At 32.4% G+C, this 18,752-nt stretch overlaps 2 pseudogenes; one reads left to right on the forward strand and one right to left on the reverse strand.

Annotated features, from left to right (window-relative positions):
* The window catches only part of LOC149560717 (G-type lectin S-receptor-like serine/threonine-protein kinase At2g19130), an 82,791-nt pseudogene that overhangs the window by 42,680 nt on the left and 21,359 nt on the right, over positions 1-18,752 (forward strand).
* Positions 712-3,572, reverse strand: LOC149560718 (uncharacterized; annotated as a pseudogene).

An 18,752-nucleotide genomic window follows, 5' to 3' on the forward strand; every position in this document is an offset into this window, starting at 1 on the left:
AGAGTAGGTAGAGTCAAAGATCATTTTAGATACAACACTATTTTCTTATTATGTCATAACCACTAATTCTCTGCTTCTCCTGTCTATGGTGCAGCTCTACAGAGTAGTTACTGAGGATAGATGAGCAAGGAGCATATGCAGATTGAAATTCCTCTATAAGGTTAGGGTTTTAATAATTTCTATGGTTGTCGACACTACTATAATTTGATTCTTTTGTACTAATATTTAGTATTGATCATAGTAGGGCATCACCTATCCAAAATCCTCCTTTTTTTGGAAGCCCTCATAGTTTGTAAAAGAAATTAAATGATCTTGATATTTTCTTGTAGAGCCCAAACTCCTATTTATTTTAATATCTTAGCTTAAAAGTCTCTGTACCTTCAAAAACAATGATTTTTTTTAAAGAAACAAGGCTTATGTTACTCAAGATGGCCTATAAAAAAGGATTTTTTAGCATATTAATTTCACATGTTTTTTACTTGCTAAAGGCCTCTGCACTCATTGATTTAGGCACAAAGGACCTTCCATCAAGTTGCTCTATCTAGCATACTATTCTAAATGGTATGATTTTGTTCTACAACATGTTCTCTCTTAGTTTATTATGTTAAGATGGTGAAGAGTAAATCCTACTTTCGTATCTTTTAGAAAAATATATTGGAATTTGCTGGGAAAATGAATACTTGGTTTAGATAATAATGCAGAGAGTCAAATTTAATGGGACGATGTATTGACATTTTCTCTCTTTCTAGCTTCTGTAGCTAATCCTTGTAGAAATTCATTGAAATAATCTATGACATGATATGGAGAACAACATGCATCTATCATCATTCTCAATATTTTATAAGCCTTCTCTAACTTGGTTTTTTGTAAACTTCTATTAGAGTGTTATAAGTGACAACCTGTGGAATTATCCCATTACCATTCATATCTCTAAACAAAAATTCTACCTCATCCAAGTCAACTACATTTTTTGTTGTATTTATTAACGTATTGTACATAACAATGTCCAAGTATCCTCCCTTCCTTAACATTTCCTGAAGAACTACATGTGACATACCTTTTTCACCCTACTTTCCAAAGCTATCAATGATTATGTAGTATGTAGCTACATCAAAAAAACATGATTTCCTACCCATTTCAAGAAAAAGTCCCCAGCCTCCCCAAAATATCCTTTCTTTAAAAATTTTGTTAGCAATGTATTATAAGTATAAGTTTTAGGCTCACTTGCATTGTTAAACATATTTCTAAATAACCTAAAATTTGTATTTACCTTCCTTTGTTTTGAAAAAAAGACATGAAAGTATTGAACATATCAATATTAAAAGAATCCATCTCTCGACCTTGTATCATTCTTCCTTTAAATTCAAAAAAATCTTGGATAAGCTTCAAAATCAAAATATCATTTTGGAGAATCTTGCTTACCAACACCATTTGTATAATCGATTGAGACTTTAGAAGTAACAGAACATCCGTTCCTCTTCTATGGATTTTTTTTATCCTTGTGTCATTTACAAACATTTCTAAAGATGATAGACTAACAGTAAAGTTATTTGCATCTAATATCCCTTGAGAGACCTTGCTTATATTTTTGGATCCCGTATGAGCTTTGAGGAATGATTCTCACTAATACTATCTCCCATGTTTGTTTTCAAATATGATAAATGACCAATGAGAGGCCAAATTTTAGTATGTTCTTTTTTCTTTCCTATAATACCAGTAGAAGCATTTTCATTGTTTACAAATATAAATCTTTAGTTAAGACATATTAGTTACTACCTCCATATCAGCACTCCACCTTATGATATTATAGACAACATTGTTATCTCCAATTTGCTTCATAAGCTAACATGCCTAGTCCTATCTACCAAAATGATAAAGTGCAATCAATAGTGATGTTACTATTACCATGTTAGATGATAGCCCTTTGGATTCCATTTCTTCAAATAATTTAAGAGATTCCTCAATTCTTCCTATCATATAGAAATACAAACTAACTAGATGCTATATGTGATTGCATATACACATCCTCTTTTCATCTTCAAATCATCAAAGAGCACATAGACAACTTCTACCCTACCTTTCTTGAATAATCTATCAATCAAGATATTGTAAGAGAAGATATTTGGCACCATGCCCTGCTACACCATTGTCTCAAAGATTTTGCATGCATTGTCTATAATTCGAACCTTCATCAGGCCATCGAGAAGAGCATTATCAAAATAGGATTGCAAATATCATTAACCATTTCACTGAAAAGTTTAAATGCATTAGTGATATTTTTCACTTTTCAAAGTTCACGTATCAGAGTTCCATAACTAATGTCATCGAAGTTATGCCCTTGGTCCTTCATCTCTATAATCGTGTCCATAGCTTTGTTCAATTTTCCTGCCTTACATCAAACAATAATCAAGCAATTGTATGTACATATCTCTGGAGCACATCCTCAATTTTTCATTTCTTCAAACACCTCTTCAACCATACTCACCTTCCCAACTACCCCAAAAGCATTAATGCATATACTATAAGTTCATTTATAGAAATGCAACCACTATTTCATGCATCGCAGAATAATTTCTTGAACTCCATCATCATACACATACCTTTATCAAACATAATAAGAGCTGACTGAGAGTAGTGGTATGTGGCTCATATTGGCTTTCAAAATTGTAATAAATATAACAAAGTCTTTACTAACTTGCGATTTGAGTATAAGGACATCTTAACATGTTCAGGAAGCAAAAATATACGTGCTTCTTATTGCTGAAGTGCATCTTAAGCATAGGAAATCTTTAATGTATAAAAAATTTGCATCTCCCAATAGAGAAAAATGTATGCATTGGTGCACGGGTCTCCATCAAAGGACTCGTGAGTGCAGGCACTAATGTTGTCAAACAATATGAAAGAGTAGTATTGATCAATTCATTGAAGGCTTTGTTAGAGTAACTTAGAGAGTTTCACAACCTGTGCTATGCAGGGGCCATGCTAAGAGCCTTCTTTGATGGTGTAGGAAAACTACTTACAAGCATATGGCCTCACAATAGTAGTTATGTAAAGGTTGGGAGTAATCACATGGTTCCATAGTTACACCACCTTGGGAGATAGGGGGACGATAGGACAAGTTTTCAAGATAGGGGTATAGAGGGGCCTTGATTTGGTGGACTATTTATTAAGGCATATAACTCATAGGCCCTAATATAGGCTAATAGGCCTAAAGAACACATTCAACTATAAACTTTCAAAATTCTCAAATAACCCGACCAAATGAACTTGAATTCATCATTACCTTACTAAGAGCTCTCAAACTTTTGACTTTTGGGTTGTTAGTCATTGAGGAGATGACAGATCCTTCAAACCTTTGCCACAATGAGGGTTTCATTGTTGAATATGGAAACTAGCTTCCAAACTTCAGTAGTTCACCTACTCCACTCTTCCAAGGGAATCTTCAACATCTCATTACTATATACAAACCCTAAAATACACTTGCCAACCTTAACCAATCCTCTGTCACATTTTTTTAAGAATGTTGATTCACTATAATTACTTGTAGCAGTAGTTGTTGATTCTTGGTCCATACCTTTATGGGGAACAATGTTATGGTGTAGACTCATGATATGACAATCTCAACAACAAAAAATCTTTAACAATCTTCTCTCTCTCCACAAAATGAGAATATGTAGTTACTGTGGCACCTTTCTCATAAAATATGCAAAATTTGTTGTCTAACAGTGAGCAATTTTTTTTTTTTGACAATAACCCAATGATTCAAGACAACATTAAACATCAATAACAATACTATACTTCATTACCATATATCTAAGAATCTTGAGGATCAGCACAACCAAGGAATAAGGAAGAAAGAATTAGAGTTGCAATCTAGACTAGTAAACCAAAAAAAATTCACAAAATACTGAATTATTATACATAATTACACATGTTTTTCAATCTTTATTCTCCACATATCTTCCCCTATCCTTCTATAGGAGATTACTTTTTCCAACCCTTTTCCTTTGTCTTCTTCATCTTTAGATTGTTCCAATTGATTCTATTTTTTTGTGATTTTAATTGGAGGCTGAAATGAAGTCCATTTTGTATCTACGACAACAGTTGGTTCATCAATTTATAAAAATGTGGCAATGGTTGGTGGCATCTTAGTCTCAAATAATTTGACTCCTCCTCTTCTCATTGTCTTCTCTTTCTATCTTCATCTTCCCTTTGTCTTCTCAAGGTATCTCTGTAGCATACCCATGCCTTCCATATTTCTTCCCCTTGTGGTGTCATCCTATATCTTGCTACATGATGGAAGTTTCCTCTTCTCCTTCCATGATTGGGTAAAGAAATATTGAGTTAGTTATAGTGTTTTGAGTTATGGATTCTTACTATTTATATTTGACATGATCACTTTATGAATCTATTACTAGAACTATGGTCGATGTTCTATTCTTGACGTGGCTGGGTGAAATATTACCTATGAAGGTTTGTTTAAATTTTATATATATATATATATATATATATATATATATATATATATATATATATATATATATATATATATATATATATATATATATATATATATACGCACACACACCTCATTGTCCATATGTTCTCTAATTATGCAGATATATATTTGTCACTATTGTAGACTCCATATTCTAGTTTAATTGTTTACTTCCTCAATTTTGTGTTCTTTTTGTTCAATGGTCAAAGTTTATCCCATTGAGTCTTCTTTTGTTGACTCCTTATCCTACAGGATTTGATATTGACTTAGTTTTCATATATGTCTCTCCATTCTTATCAAAGTCATGTGCTCCCCATGAGAATCATGGATTCTTCTATATATATTGGAAATTTTCAAATTATTTTGCGCTATAGTTATCAATTATATTCATATTGTGTTTTCATATTATTCAAAAAGTATTTGGTTGTCATTCTTAATTGCCTGCCCATGGTTGTTGCTATTCTGAATGTTATTTCTACACTGTATATCACTTTCCATCTACAATTATTTCTTAAGGCTTATATATTGTAGAAGTATGATGAAATGCCATGCTCAATTTTCTTAAATCTTCTTTTCTAACTGTATATAGCAAAATGGCTCCTACCATGATCATTTTCATTGGTTGGGTTGTGCTATAATGATTGCGCTAAGATTCCTCTTTTCTTCTGTCCATAATCCTCCTTTTGTGTGTTTGTTTATCTTCTTTTATACATGCTCTGAAGAGTCGATGCTTCCCCCCAAGCATCTTGTCTCATTGATACTCTTTCATAACTTTTAATGAGTTGTATGAAATTTACAAATGAGTAGATATTAGCATCTGCATATAGCATCTCGGCTGCACTTTACATGGGTTTTGCTTTATTTTAAGACACTTGAAGGACACTATTGACAGCTCATCCATCCTAAAATTTCAGTTAGATTTCCCTTACAAACCTGGGTGGAGATTATGAGTGATGAAGCTACTAAAAGTGTGCCCATTGTTAGTCCATAATGCTTTTGAAGCTGAGTCCACATTACTATAATGATTGACATCTTACCATATTATTTGGTAGAGAATTAATTTTTTCTAACCATAAAATGATGCACTCTATTTAGCAATATATGTCTTCTCTCATGTTACACATAGTTCTATTATGGTTTTATAAAGTTTTTGATTAAATGAGAAAAAAAAATGAGCGAATATTATTTGTTAATTGATGCACACATTTCTTTGGTTTATATTTACTAGCTTTTAGCCATGTACTAGTGTGTTGGTGTTTCAAATTAGTGTAACTTCCAAGTGCTACGCCCTGATGGATAAAACACCTATTATCTTTCAGATGTTAGGTGGATTTTTTGTCTAAATTTGGCAAGTTTTGTTGACTTGAGGTGGAGTCTTTTCTAAACTTTTTAGAAAGAAAGAAACCACTCTTAGGCCTTTTATCCTTTAAGGTGGTGTGAATCTATGTGGTGTTTAAAACCACAGATGACCATTCTTTCTTTTTACTTCAACATCTATTGCTCATCCTTTTATTGAGTGCACTTTGAGAAGAGTTCTACCATACTACAACTATGCCTCATTACAAATTAAATATTTTTTTGAGTTGGGTAGAGAATCACTAGCTTGTTGTTAGTATCTACGTACAAGTTTTGTCTAAACTCTACATCTCTCTTTACTATTCAAATACCTTTTTATCAGTTGTCAAGATAATTTTAATATGAATGCTATATATAGGATATGATTAATACCACTCAATATTACCCAGTCAATAACTATCTATGCTTATTCTTCTTGTTAAATTCTTAGTACAAGAAAGTGTGGAATAAGGAGGATTGACCTATATTTTCCTATATTTTAACAACTTTTTATGTAATGATTGTAACTAACCTCTACAATTTTCTTTTCTAGCTTGCTATTTGGATATCTTCTTGGTGTCCACACAAAATAGTGGACTAGGTATTTATGTTGTTTTTTGTACTTGTAATATCATTTTATTTAAATGAAACATTAACTATGATTTGATATTTAACATAGAGTAATTAATATTATTAAAATATTAAACTAGTTAGTTTTAATTTTATTTAGAGTAATTCACGATATTTAAGAAATGTCATTGTCACTGATAAAACCCTTAAAATTATAAAACATCTTCAATTATCTTACCATACAACGATAGTAGGGGTAATGAGTGAGACAAATTCACTAATCTTACCCTTGGGATATTGAACTGAGAAAATCATAAGGTTTGTGAGAGAGATTTTTGAAGAGAACCATGTATCTTAGATGGTGCTTAGGTATGGTTATGAAGAGATGGTGCTTAGGTATGATTTTATGATGAGATGGTGCTTACCTATAATCACATCCTTTTTTTTCTATAAAATTGTGTTAAACAGCGGTACAAATCATTCTAAGATACCATCTCAAGTTACCTAAGGAAATACACATATTCAAATTAGGTATCTCAAATTTTGAATTTCTTTAGTTGCAATCATGGGCTCTTGAAGAATATGTTCTATGTAAATTAAAAATTTAACATGCATATTATTGATAGTATATGGTGGATTCAAGATAATAGGACATCATCATCATAAAAATATTTAGATGAACGAGCACCATGACCTACTCCAAGTACAAATGCATACTTCAATGAAATGATATGTTGCACTTGCCAAAGGTGTGAAAATAGGAAACTAAAGAGGTGACAACTTGTTGCTATCCATAGATTCAAATACATAGTTTACATAGAAGAGGTACATTGTAATTAGCATATCTTAAAATAAATAATTTATATCCTTATTAGTTAATATTTTAGAATTTATCATTTCAAATATTTTTGATGAAATGTTGCTTCTGATTCCCAATATTGTTGAAGAACCAATGAATGATATTGATGATATTCAATCCCAAGATGAAGAGCAAGACACATATATGGATGCAACTACTTCACAGATTAATGAAGTCAGTGTGAATGAATTAATCCAAGGATTCTACACATCTTCTGAAGAAGTTATTGATTCACCCATAGCTTAGCTATCTAGGATGCCTCTTTATTTAATTGAAGATACTTCTATACTGGCAACACTTATGTTGATGTTGAACTTGAAGGTGACTAATGGATTGATAGATACATGCTTAACTAAAATATTAAGATAGGATTTGATATTCTAATAAATCAATTCCATTTAATGTCTCAATGTTTTTAAGCATTATGTATACTTATTAAAATCATTGTTTTATCATGTAGGCTTTTGGAAAACAAAATACTTCCAAAGGATAATAAGTTACCTCATTCTCATAGAGAAGTATCTTCAATAATGAAAGATATTGGAATGGAGTATAATATATATGATGCATGTCCAAATGACAATATTTTGTATTATGGAAAGAATGCAAAGTTGAAGCAATGCCCAGTGTGTCACAGAAGTAGGTATCAACAAGATCAAGTATCCAAGAAGGTTGCACACAAAGTGCTACGAAATTTTCCACTAAAGCCAAGGTTTGAGAAAATGTTCAAAAGTAAGGAGTTGGAAAAATAGATGAGTTATCATGTACATGGGAGAAGCAAAGATGATATCATGTGTATGGCTATAGATAGCAACTATTGGAAAGAGATTGAAGAAAAAGGCCACATTTAAGAAATGAGTCAAGGAATGCAAGAATATCTCTAGCAATGTATGGTGTCAATCCATTTGGAGATCTTAGAACAACTTATTCCATTTTACCAGTGTTAATTACTAAAAATAATCTCCCTCCCTAGATGGCAATGAAGAAGGAGCATGCAATGCTAACTCTTATCATACCAAGCATTAGAACATATGTGATTGTAATACTTTCTTGAAGTTTCTTTACAAATTCTTCAATTTTACTAAACCTTGTTACTTTTGTTATTTTGCTTAGGGAAGTTTCAAGTAAATGATATGGATGTGTACATGGAGCCCATCATTGATGAGCTTCATGAATAGTGGAAAGGTGTAAATATGTATGATGTATCAAAACCTATCAATGATAAAAACTTTCTCTTTCATGCAATACTTATATGGAAAATACATGATGCCCCTGGACTCTCTATTTGTTCTAGTAATATATGTTAAATTTAATTTTTCAATTATTTTGTTCATTTTGAAATTTGCTAACTCCAGTTTCTTATTTTAGGGCTGCAAACAAAGGGGTAACATGGTTGCCCATCATGTGGGCCAAAAACCCTGTCTAGGTCATCTAAAGATCTCGAGGAAACAATCTATGATGAGCATAGACATTTCTTACTAGAAAATCATTGCTATTGACTATATGAGAAGAAAAAGTTCAATGAACAAGAGATGGAAACAAGGAATCCAAGAAGAATGAACCCTAGTAGGTGGAAAACAATGTATGACAAAATGGAAGGGGCAAGAATTCCACTAGAAATGAAAAGACACTCAATTTTCTATAAAATAGAAAATTATGAGAATTTTCCAATAGCCCACCTATTTGATACTATGCACATTGGGAAAAATGTGGTAGAGTGCTTATGGAAACATCTAAATGGAGCCAGCCTTGAAGCAAAAATAAAAATGTGAAAGGACCTTCAAGTTTTCAATATCATGCCAAACATGTGGTTACATGGAGATAATTCATATGCTCATCCTCCATGGACTCTTACATCAAATGAGAAAGAAAGCATCATTGAAACAATGGAAATATTAAGATTTTGTTCTAGATTTGGAGTATCATTGAAAAAATTATTCGCAAGAGATGGATTAGAGTTTTCAGGCCTAAAATACATGATTGGCATATTGGATAAAGGTAAATTTCTTATATGTTATAATTATTGGAAACATTGTTAAAAAAAATTATATCCAAGTGAAACTATCAAATCGCACATATTTTAACATGGTTTTCATCAATGGTTGTGCAATATGTGTTTCTTGCAACAATGCCAAGCAATTTTGATCAAGATGTCAAATTAGCTATTTACAAATTATCCAGCCTTTTGAGTTATTTTGAATCAATAATGCATAATCATCCAAGAATCTTATCATTTTAATTGCATCATTACTTATGGCTTAAGATAAGCTAATACTTTTAGTTTTGAAGATATCATTAATCTTTATCTAATACATCCTAATGATGTAGGTGGGTCTCATCTGAAGAGATACATCAAGAAGATTTGAAATACTAGAAGAGGAATATATCACTTTTGATGTGTGATATTCAAATGTGCTTCCCTCTACACTTTTCTAATTCTCAAGACCACTACCTTGTACACTTAGTAGAAGAGATTGAGTTGTGTGGTCCTATTCATATTAGAACAATGTGGCTAGTGGAGAGATATAAGAAGATTTTAAAAAAAAATTGTTAGGAAAAAGGCTCGACTAGAAGGATACATGATTGAGGGGTACATTTTTTTTAGGCAATGGTTCATTTAAGTGAGTACTTTCCTCAATTTCACCTTGAAGCTCCACAATTATGGAGTTATAGCCAACTTCACTCATTTTAAGGAGAAAAAATAGAGGTTCAAGGGACATCAGAAAGGATAAAAGGTATGCAAAAATGATGAAATAGTTATTTCGATGTTGAATTTAACAATTAAAGACTTCATATATTTATTAATATATTGAAAATTTTTATTTTTCATTTTAGATGCAATTGAGTGGGAGGTATTACATTTGTATATTGCTTATAATTCCAAATTTATGTTGGACTAGATGGAGAAGTATGTTGAACAAAAGAAATTAGAGGATGAAAAGGCATGGGCCAACATATATAATAAATATGGTCAAAGCACTACTAGAGGACTACTTGCCATCCATAAAAGAAAATGGATAGAGAGATGCTCATGGAATTGGCTAAAGACCAATATTGAACATGAGGTGACCAAAAAGAAGAACAGAGTGACACCACAACAATTAAATTTTGTCTGAGGATCTATGAATGTGGAGGTGATACATGTATATTAACATAGTAGACATGATTAATGTATTTTATTTTATATTTTGTATCATTGAATCTAACCACTGAATATATTTAATGAATTTAGTTAAAATATTATGAAGTGATGTGGAATCTTGGTCATCACTTTCACATAAAAAGAGTTGATGAAAAGAGACAAAATTATGATCTTGGGGTTTCAGTATAATTTGAGGTGGACTGTCATTAACATGAAAATGATATACAACCAATCAGAATGAGACTTCAATATTATGAAGTGTTGGAGGATATTATAGAGCTTGATTTTACATCTTTCAAGAAAATTGTTCTTTGTGTTCAATGGTACAGGCTAATCAAAGTGGGTGATGAAAAAATAATCTTTTTGCATAATAATTGATTCTATATGATCAATACATCTAGGTTTGAGGCCACTTCCAAACCTTATGTGTTTCTAAATCAATGTGACCAGATATTTCTGATTCCAAATCTAGAACAACTTGGTTGGTCATTTGTCATTGATTAAGATCCAAGAGGATGAAGAACAACATTTTTTGAAGTAGAGGATGGTGAATTACTTGAAGATGATGGAGTACCACTTGAAGACATAAGTGACCATGATGTTAATGATGAAAATTGTATTGTCAATGATGCATATGACCACAATGAAGAGCATGATGAGTTTAATGAAGTGCTTGAAGGAAACAAGGAACCAAATGGACAAAAAGTCCATGAAGATGATGGCTTAATTGATTTTAATTTACCTATAGCTAGAGGTTAGAAGACCATGAAAGTGATGGTATATATTTATTTGTGGATTTAGGGCCCAATGATGAAGGGATATTTATGCCATCAGATGAGGACATTTAATGTGAGGATGATATGGTTTGATTTCCATGTTAACTTCAAGATTATTGTAAGGGTTTAATATAATATTATTAAATATTGAGAGTATTGAGTTTTTAGTTATAAACAAAATGTAATGAACATTTAGTAATTTGAATTATTTTTTACTACATTTTTGTAATTTCAATGCATACAACTTGTACTTTTTAATTGGAAGAGTTTATGTTTTTAATTTATTTCTGTTCTATTTCTTGAAGCATTTGTTTTAAATACACTGTTCTATTTGGTGGAGGTACAGAATCTAGCACATCCCAAAATCTCAATTGATTTTTTGTGAAACTTTACATAATTTAAACCTACAAATTTTAAGCAAACGACCTAGTCAAGAGAAATGTAATACCACAAACTCAAAAAAATGCATAATGAGCATTTCTTATGTTGAAGTTTAATGAAATTCGTACATTTTATTTTCAAAGGGGACTGAATTTAAATTTGTTAGTAATATTGCTTGCATATGTTGTTTAATAAACATGTTCTTAATTTTTTTAAATTAACATTTTGTACTTCTTAAAGAATGTTGCTCAAACTGCTATAAATGTTTCTATGGGGGATCCATTGATTTTAAGTGCTTTAGTTGTAATGTTAAAAAATGGACAAAGGCAACAGATAATGATGATGGTGCAAGAGGTAAGATTGAAAACTTTTTTTTTATAATTTCATTTATCATATCTTACCTTCTATATGATGTTACATTCTATATAATGTTATTTTATTATTTTTGGAATGCAGACCATCTCAAAAGTCATTCCAACCACTATTACATCAGTTAGTATATCTAGTACTATACTAGTGGTAAAACATTATCTATATTTCTATACAATTTATTAAAATATTTTAGTTTATATACTTACTAATTTTAATTTTTTTATGCACAATAAATTTATAAAGTAACTCATTTAACAATGCATTATGTTGGCACATAGGACCCAACTATGCCTACCAAGACATCTATTGTGATGCAAAAGGTAGTGTCCCATCATATTATTGTGTAAGCTTGATTACATTATTTTTCCTTATTATACCACAAAAATATTCATATTTGTACATGTAGGATATTTTAAGGGCTACTCCAACAAGCATGCAATCTATTGGTGGAGAGGCTCATGGTCTACCTATTCTATCTAGACAAAAAATCCAATGACAAGAGTAGAATCAAGTGCAAAACCCCATACCATATTCTCTACTTCAAAGACCAATGTTCCTAACATACCCAGTGTTGAGCTGGAAATGAATGCCCCTATCAGAAGCACATCAAGAATGTAAGGCTCCTTCCTAATACTCCTAAAAATGCTCAAGTCAAACAAGACATGATTAATAAATTCAATCATGGGAAAGGGCATTGGTAGAGACTACAAAGACCATTGCAGATGAATAGGTAAAGTTTTCTACCGATATCATATTATTCTTGTTGTTTCCAAGTTCATATATTTGTAGCAATATAGATCTATAATTGTTTGTAATGCCTAAACGTAGACAACATTAGTGAGCATATGAGGTGTTAAAGGAATAAAAGAAAAGTTTTTTAAAAAATGTACAATTTTGTAATGTTTAAAATCTAAATTGTTATTTTTTAGGTAAGGAATATCCTATTGTTTACAAGAAAAATTACTTTTCATTCTATTATGTTGTTTCAACATTTCATTAGCATCAGAAGATAAATTCTTGACCTGAAACCTCAATGCACCTGACCTTTCATTCAATAATTCTCTATCAACATTTCATTATGATCCCCTAGGATAAAACATTGACCTTAAATCTCAAAGCCAAATCCCAATGTTAAGGCCCTTTGCAATACTATTATCCATTTGACCTATAAAAGCAATGGCAGTTGAAAAAGGCTTTTGTTACTTCCTTTTAATTTTTTGTTGGGATATAAGAAGACACTTAAAACTAAAACAAATGTATCAATCTACTATTCATGTTAATAATGTAAAAATGAAACCAAATAAATCACCCAAATAAATCAAGAAAAGCCCAAAATAGGTAGTGTCACCTATCTGCTCCATTGTCTAATTGGTTTTTCTTTTACGTGCTATATTTTTTCAAGTCCAATAGATCCTCTCCACATGATTCTTGTAGGGCTTAAACCATTTTTTATTAGCCATTATCAACAGACTATAAAATTTTGAACTTGACATTAGAGTAGCAAAAGTATCAACTATAATTTGGTGCTCACTGGTAGTTTTAATCTGTTATGTCTTCTTCCTATCTATGAGAAAATTTGGCCCTCTAAATTTGACATGTCTTGGGATCCCATTGTGAACTCAGTTTTCTATGTTTAAACCATGAATTAATATCATCTTTTTGAATTTGGTGATCACTATTCTTATCCAAAAAAGGTGGTTTAGATATCTAGCTCTTTTTCAACATGTAAAAGAAGCACAATAACTCTCCTCATTATAGAAGATGTAGTTTCCCTTTGAATGAGCTTAAGGTTTTTTTTGAGTCACTCTCACTAGAAATAATTTTCATAAATATTAATGCCTTTGAATTTCCTCTCGTAGAGAATCATGTATTGGATATGTCAGCTTGGAGTTCCTATAAGGAATATGGCTGATTTTCTCTCACTTCTTGTGAGATCAACAACTCACAACTTGCTTCAGGTGCTCTCCCTAGTGACTCCTATGTTCATTAGCATTGCTAGAATAACTTCTCTATCATTTCTTTTAGTTTACAAAATTTAACATACTTCACTCATTGTGTGCACAACTGCTTCAACAAGTCCAGGAATATGATGAGCACCTTAAGCTACCTATTTTATCTATAGAATTTTAATAATTTTCCCATAGTGAGGTGGGGATGATAATCCATATTTTTGTATAATCTTATTATTTCTTTACCATCTTACACAATCAATGCCTTTGTATTCATCAAAACAAGTGGAATGTTTGAACCAACATGGGCATATTATATATATCTAGTTCTGACAAAAAATTATGATATTGTATGAACACATCAAAACCCTTATCCCAGGAGGCCCATTGGTAAACACCATCTCTACAAAATGAAGTTCCACAAATAATCTCTTGCAAGATCTTTGATAAGATAGAATAAATCTCCATAACAACCACACTCATAGACATAGAGGCCCTCCAATACAATATTTTCGTCTGTCTCAAAGTACATGCCCTCCAACAAAGAATTCATCATTTCTAAGTTCCACCCAAGATAAAAGATACTTTGTTTGTTGTCCTCATACATTAATGGTTAGAATGGAATCCTCCTAATTAGCTCCATTTTCCAATTGTAAATGAAAAAGCTAACCCCAATTCCATAAAGCACAAGGTCATCCAAGTCATAATTGGATCCCTCATCATTGTATAATGTAGACATTTATTCTAAATTGTGATTTGGGTATAAGAGAATTCTATTTATCTTTATTCTTGATCTATGAAAAAATGGTTGACACATCTCCATTAATATAAGAGTTATAATTCATTAGAATTTATAAGTCTGTAGATGAATTGTTCAACATCTTTTCCATTAAAATGCGGAGGATATGGATAATATTGAATATTCTCATTCTTTTCATTAGATGGAGAAATGTATCCTTTGCAATTTGGTTTTTATTTGTTGTTAGGAAGTAGGGACAACAAGTTATGAAGGGATTTTTGGCCTAATGGTTTGTTAAAAGTTTATGGAAGGGTTAATCATAGTCTAATGAGTGATAGTTTTAGGAGTATATCTAATTTGTCCTTATCTCCCACCCTTGTCTAACTCGACCTCTCAAAAATGGTAGGCACATACTAGATTTTTCTATGCTACTTCTACACATGAAATGTTACCGTCCATTCAAACCTTTATTATATTCAATCTTTGTAAATTTGAATATTTACATTTTTTCCCAGTTGTGGTCTTCAATCATTGTTTATATGTATCAAAACATTTTTTGCAAAACCCTATGTCTTATGTTTGCACGGCACAAAGTATGGACCTCAGGATAATTTCTTGTTGGGTTGCTTGGATCCAAATGAGTTAGTTGCTACCTATTTAGTAGCTATTAACAAAAGAGCTATGATCAAACTATGATCATCAACTCTAGTATATTTTTTTATGTACAAGACATCCATCTTCAAGGTAGAGTGTAAGATACAAAATAGAACAAGAGTACACTATAATAAATTTGGTTTCAACACATTGGGATGGTCATGCTTATTGTAGGCTTTATTCTAGCTTCTGGTACACCTTTATAGAGCAAGACACAACACAAATTTATTTTTGGTGCTGATTTTCTTCATAAAATCAAACCATCTATTTGAAATAGGGGTTCTCTAGTCTTGTGTTTCCTAACCACAAGATACCTCTATCAGACCCACCAAAACCATTTAGAATAAAGACTTTTGAAGAACCATTACATCATGAGCATAAATAAGTTATGTATTATGCGAGTAGAGCCCATTTTAAGGGACGAGTAATTGTATAAATATATAAACTAAGGAATGTAATTCACAATAGATAGTAGGATAATTGAAAACAAGGGTTTTGAAGGAGTAGGAGTCCCTGCCTTCTGATTGGATGAAACTGGTGTAATCATTTCCAAGCATGTGTTGGAGCATAAGTATAGTTAAGTATGTTCTTAAAATTATTAATTTGTGCATGTCCAACTCAAATTTATAGAAGTAAAGACATGAAGTGTTTGTATTGCAAAAACCTTTTATTTGTCACATTAGAGGTCTATAGTTTATATGAGTAACTGTTAGTAAGTATATAAGTTATGTATATCACAAAAATCAGATTGAAATGTTATACAACTAAACATAAGCCATTCCTCATATCAGAGTAGCTAAGCACATAAATTTTAATAATGTTAAGGGCCTAACAGGTAAATAATGACATAGCCAGTATTTCCAAAAATAATTGGAGAAATATTGCATGCTCTACTAGTGATAATATGGTCATCGTACTAGTTACATGGTAGTTGCATTGGTAGGAAAAGCGAATTTATTTTGTTATGGTTTTTCTTTGTCTAATTTCTCTAGGTATTTTTAATATTGATGGGATAAAATATTTGTGCAAGGGATATTGTATAGATAACTAGACTCCAGAACAATGACCAATGAAATGCTTTCACTAGTCTAAGAGAAAGATTTGATGTTGGGTTCAATAGAAAGTCTTGAAGACAATTGGGAAATCGCTTACTATTTTTGTTTGTATGCTCTACTTGTTCTAACTGTGTGTCAAAATTTTAGTCTACAATGACCGGTGTAATTCATGAGGGTTATAGATGCAACTAATTTCTTAGAAGGAAGGCATGGCAGGAGGGAGTGGGAGCGGTGTGAAGGGTTTGGGCAGGAATGTGGTTTTGAATTCTACACAATCTATGCCAAGACTACAATCATTGTTAGTTAGTGATTCCTCTATTTTTGGAGATGCTAAGGATGGAGGTACATTGGAGGACCCAGGAGAAGGCAGGATTTTGGTGGACTCAGGAGGAGGGCCCAAGGCAATTAAAAAATGGTTGATCTTGTTTGGAGTATGCCCCACTAGCAAATCTAGCTTTCCACTAATTAAAGATACATCAACAAAGGATAAAGGTAAGTTTTCCATTGAAATCCCTGACTTGATTATTGATAAAAACATTTTGAGCATGGATTCAACTTTAGTGGGGAGGTTTATTGGGGGTAGACCCAACATTGATTATGTCAGGAGTTTTCTGCATAAGAAATGGAGCTTGAAAGGTCAAGTTGATGTTTTAGCGATGGCTAAAGGTGTCTCTCATTTTATTTTTCCTATGGTGAAGATAAACAAGATATCCTTTACAGTAGTCCTTGGGTTATGGGGAGGCATACCTTGGTCCTCTAGAAATGGTCTCCTAATCTTTAGGCTATGGATGACTCTACCATTCAAGCCCCAGTATGGGTTTGGTTACTAGGCCTCCCCCTAGAGTTCTAGGTGGAAGATGTTTTTTAGGGCATAGCCAATACCTTTGGTGAGCTCCTTTCCTTATATCTAGTGAGTGTGTGTTAGAAAAGGATGAACTATGAAATATTTTGTGTCAGAGTTACACAAAGGGGTGGATATACCTGAATCTATCTCATTAAAGTCCAAATTGGGCATATGGAATAGAGTAGATGAAGAAGGGGGAGGTGTGGGATATTCTAAGGTGGGGTAATTTTATGGGGTATATGGAGAGGCTTAATAAAAATAAACCAACCATTACACAACAGTTTATCAAAACTTGGAAGGAGGGCTCTGTTATGGTGGGCAATCAACGTATGAAGATTTTGAAGAAGGTGATTTCTGAGGTCACAAGATTGGAGCTTGATGGTATCAATTTCTATAGGGAGTAGAAGCTTTTAGACAGAGCTATTGAGGAATTTTTGGAATCTAAGCATGAGAAGAGTTGCCTAGTTGAAATTGGTAATTCCTATATCAATCCGATCTCTTTCTCTCACCCATGGTGCTTTGTTTTGTTTGTGATTATGGAGTACTTAATCCTAGATGGGAGATTTATGAAATGTTATGGGTATCATTTTATGCTAGCCAACCACTTTAGGCACAGTGTTAAGATCAATTTTCCTTACTATCTAAAGTAGTCTCTTAGTATTTTTTTTCAAGCTATTCAGAAAGACCCGTATGGCGAACATGTTTTCAATGAGGGTCTCATGTTTCTCATCATGAATGTTTTAAAATCTAAGAGGATAGTGAGGAATAAAGGCTGCATGAAGGATGTGGATTATGAAATGGCAGGGAGCATCCTGGAGAAGGGTTATGACACTAGAGCCCAAGATGAAGCTGTAGGGGGTGAGGAGAATTTGAACAAGGGCACTGGGGGTAGTTCAAAGAAGAAGATAAGAGTGGTTGGTCACTTTGATTTAGAGAAGGAGAGTGATTTTGTGGAGGATTCGGTGAAGGATTATAAAAAGAAAAATGAGAATAAGGGTAAGAGGATTAAGGGTAGTCTGGTTGTGAGGGCTTCTTCCCTCTCAGATGATGAGACCTTAGCCCATAGGTCATGAAGGAAAAGATATCCATCAAGATGTCTAGAGAAGCATTTTGGGTATAAAGGAGAGTCGAGAGATGAGGATTCTTAGGAACAGGGGATCTGCCTTGATTTTGGTGAGAAGTATGAAGGTACACTAAGGGCTATTAAAGGGATGCATGGTAAACCTAGTGCTATTTTGAAAGAAATTGGGCTTATGAAAAATCAAATACAGACGCTTGGTAGGGATATGCAAGCTTTAAGGATGGAAGTTGGGCATGCTAGCAAAATTGCTCATGGTGAACACACTCTTGGACAACACATTGATAGATTCATGGAGATAGTCAAGAGTGCTGAAGATGTTAAAAAACTAATGCATAAGATCTCATATCTAGAGGAAAAGAATAGGGCAATGGACAAAAATTTTACTACCAACCAGGGAAAGATCACAAAGATGGAAGCCAAGATGAGCAACCTCAAAAAATTGATTAAACAAATGGCTAAGAATGTGAGTACTCTGCTGAAGAAACTAGAGATGGAGA

This window comes from Cupressus sempervirens, chromosome 4, assembly GCF_028749045.1.
Source record: "Cupressus sempervirens isolate cs-2001-9-10 chromosome 4, ASM2874904v1, whole genome shotgun sequence".
NCBI lineage: Eukaryota > Viridiplantae > Streptophyta > Pinopsida > Cupressales > Cupressaceae > Cupressus > Cupressus sempervirens.